The 4,215-nt window shown below is 48.2% G+C and overlaps 1 non-coding gene across 1 annotated transcript; it reads right to left on the bottom strand.

Annotated features, from left to right (window-relative positions):
• Positions 1 to 3,067: 3,067 nt before the first annotated feature.
• Positions 3,068 to 3,187, bottom strand: trnal-uaa (transfer RNA leucine (anticodon UAA)). The gene is made up of 2 exons: positions 3,150 to 3,187; positions 3,068 to 3,113 (listed from the first exon to the last, which is right to left on the bottom strand). It is a non-coding gene; the product is annotated as a tRNA-Leu (tRNA).
• Between the last annotated feature and the right edge of the window lie 1,028 nt (positions 3,188 to 4,215).

The raw sequence follows: 4,215 nt of genomic DNA, 5'->3' as shown, positions 1-4,215 counted from the left end.
TCTCACACACACACTCTCACTCACATACAGGCATATACAACTCTCACACACACACATAAAAGCTCCCTCTCACACGCACTTACACACAATGTCTCTCTCACACACAAACACACATACACAAACTCTCTCTCTCTCACGCACACACACACACACACACACACACTAGGACTCTCTCTCTGTCACACACACACACTCACACACACACACACTCTCTCTCACACACATACACAAATTCTCTCTCTCTCTTTCACACACACACCGACACACACTCACACTCCCACACACACAATTTCTCACTCCCTCTCTATATCTCATGCACACGCACATACTCTTTCTCTCATACACACCAACACTCACACACACACACACACTCTCTCTCACATGAACAGACAAACACTCTCTATCACACACACTCTCACTCTCTCACACACACACTCTCTCACATGTACACACACACACACACTCTCTATCACACAGTCTCTCACTCTCTCACACACACACTCTCTCACATGACACTGCTTGCTCTCGCACTCTCCCTATCACACACACACTCTTTCTGTCTCTCACACACACAAACTCACTCTCTCACAAAAATCAGACTCTCTTTCACGCACACACACAAATTCTCTCTCTCTCTCACACCAACATACACTCACACTCACTCTCTCTCACACAAACACACTCTCTCTCACGCACAAATTCTCCCTCTCTCTCACACACACACTCACTCTCTCACATGCACACACACATTCTCTCTCTCACACACACACTCTCTCACTCATCCACACATTCTCACACACACACAAACATACTCTCTCACACACATACAAATTCTCCCTCTCTGTCACACACACATGCTCACACACTCACTATCTCTCTCACACACACACACACTCCCTCACACACACACACTCACACACTCTCCCTCATACACACACACTCTTTCTCTCTCTCACACACACACAAGCTCTCTCTTTCACACACACACACACACTCTCTCTCTCACATGCACACACACATTCTGTCACTCACACACACTCTCTCTCTCACACACACTCTCTCTCTCACACACAAACTCTCGCTCACACACACACACTCTCTCCCTCACACACACACACTCTCACACACTCTCACTCTCTCTCACAAACACACTCTTTCTGTCTCACACACACAAACACACCCTCTCACATAAAAACACACTCTCTCACGCACACACAAAATTTCTCTCTCTCTTTCACACACACTCACTCTCTCACATGCACACACACATTCTCTCTCTCAAACACACACACACTCTCACTCACATACACACACACTCTCACTCACATACACATTCTCACACACACACACATACACTCTCACACACATACAAATTCTCCCCCTCTCTCTCTGTCACACATACATGCGCACACACTCATACACACACACTCTCTCTCACACACACACACACTCACTTTCTCACACACACACACACACTCACTTTCTCACACACACACACACACACACACACAGACTCTCTCTCTCTCTCACACACACACACTCTCACACACACACACACTCTCTCTCACACACATACACAAATTCTCTCTCTCTCTTTCACACACACACCGACACACACTCACACTCCCACACACACAAATTCTCACTCCCTCTCTATATCTCATGCACACACACATACTCTTTCCCTCATACACACCAACACTCACACACACACACTCTCTCTCACATGAACAGACAAACACTCTCTATCACACACACTCTCACTCTCTCACACACACACTCTCTCACATGACACTGCTTGCTCTCGCACTCTCCCTATCACACACACACTCTTTCTGTCTCTCACACACACAAACTCACTCTCTCACAAAAATCAGACTCTCTTTCACGCACACACACAAATTCTCTCTCTCTCTCACACCAACATACACTCACACTCTCTCACACACAGACAAACACACTCTCACACACACAAATTCTCCCTCTCTCTCTCTCTCACACACACACACATTCTCTCTCCCTCTCACACACACTCACTCTCTCACATGCACACACACATTCTCTCTCTCACACACACACTCTCACTCACATACACATTCTCACACACACACACATACACTCTCACAAACATACAAATTCTCCCTCTCTCTCTCTGTCACACACACACATGCTCACACACTCACACACACACACACACTCTCTCTCTCACACACACACACTCACTTTCTCACACACACACACTCACTTTCTCACACACACACTCTCACTCACATACAGACAAATACAACTCTCACACACACACATAAAAGCTCCCTCTCACACGCGCTTACACACAATGTCTCTCTCACACACAAACACACACACACAAACTCTCTCTCTCTCACGCACACACACACACACACACACAGACTCTCTCTCTCTCTCTCACACACACACACACACACACACACACACACACAAACAAAATGAGGACAGGAGCTGAGTGACCCTGGGGGAACCCAAACTGGGTGTCACTGAGCAGGTTATTGCTGAGCAGGTGCTGCTCGATAGCCCTGTTGGTGAGCCCTTCCATCACTTTTCCGAGGATTGGGAAGAGATCGACGGGAGTGGAATTGGCTGAGTTGGATTTGTCCTGCTTTTTATGTGCAGGACATACCTGGATAATTTGGCAGATGGCCAGGTAGATCCCAGTGTTGTCACTGTCCTGGGAGAACTTGGCTCGAGGAAGGGCATGTTGTGGAGCAGCAGCGTTCAGGAGCAGTGCCAGAATCTTGGCAGGGCCCATAGCCTTTGCAGTGTCCAGTGTCTCTTGATGTGAGACGGAGTGAATGTAATTGTTTGAAGAATGGTGTGTGTGATGGTGGGGAGCACAGGAGGAGACTGAGGAAGATGATCCAGTGGGCACTTGTGTCTGAAGATTGTTGTAAATGCCTGAGCCTTATCTTTGAAACCGAGGGGTTGGACTCTTCCATGTTTGGGAAAGGGGAGTGACTCCTCTCCAAGAAGATGTGAAATTTGGGGGCAGCGTGTGGGTGTGGGAAGGTTTGTTTGGGGAAAAAGGGAGACATGTCAGGAGTGGGATTTGAACCCACGCCCCTAGAAAGGGACCAGAATTCACAAGGCCAGACGCAGAGCAAGGACTAACACTCCTTAAGCCTGGCGCCTTAGACCACTCGGCCATCCTGACAGGATGGTGATTCCTGATCTCTTTCTCACTCTGCACAGTTAGTCACCTTGCCCTTGTGCAGACACAAAATACAATTCCACATTTCTGCAGCTCCCTTGCATTCACACTCAGCAACAATCCCTCATATAGAGTCTGTCTCTCTCTCACACACTCTCTCTCTCACACACACACACACACACACACACAATCTCTCTCACACGCATACACAAATTCTCTCTCTCTCTTTCACACACACACTCACACTCTCAGTTTCTCTCACACACACAAATTCTCACTCCCTCTCCATCTCTAACGCACACTCACACTCTTTCTCTCATCCACACCAACACTCACACACTCTCTCTTTCACACACACTCTCACTCTCTCACACACACACTCTCTCACATGACACACTCGCGCTCTCTCACTCTCTCTCTAACACACACACACTCTATCTGTCTCACACACACACGCACTCTCTCTCACACACACTTTCTCTCTCACACACACACTCTCTCACACATGCACACACAATCACACACTCTCTAACACACACGCTCACTCACTCACACACATGACACACGAGCTCTCTCTCTCTCTCACACACACACTCTCTCACATAAAAACACATTCTCTCTCACACGCTCTCTCTCACACAAACACACATTCTCTCTCTCTCTCTCACACACACACACACACACACACATACATGCTCCCTCTCTCACGCGCTCACATACACACAATTTAGATTAGATTAGACTTACAGTGTGGAAACAGGCCCTTCGGCCCAACAAGTCCACACCGACCCGCCGAAGCGCAACCCACCCATACCCCTACATTTACCCCTTACCTAACACTACGGGCAATTTAGCTTGGCCAATTCACCTGACCTGCACATCTTTGGACTGTGGGAGGAAACCGGAGCACCCGGAGGAAACCCACGCAGACACGGGGAGAACGTGCAAACTCCACACAGTCAGTCGCCTGAGTCGGGAATTGAACCCGGGTCTACAGGCGCTGTGAGGCAGCAGTGCTAACCACTGTGCCA

This window comes from Hemiscyllium ocellatum, unplaced genomic scaffold, assembly GCF_020745735.1.
Source record: "Hemiscyllium ocellatum isolate sHemOce1 unplaced genomic scaffold, sHemOce1.pat.X.cur. scaffold_1139_pat_ctg1, whole genome shotgun sequence".
Lineage (NCBI taxonomy): Eukaryota > Metazoa > Chordata > Chondrichthyes > Orectolobiformes > Hemiscylliidae > Hemiscyllium > Hemiscyllium ocellatum.
Note: the sequence above shows the minus strand (reverse complement) of the source record. Positions and strands in the feature narration are given on the sequence as shown.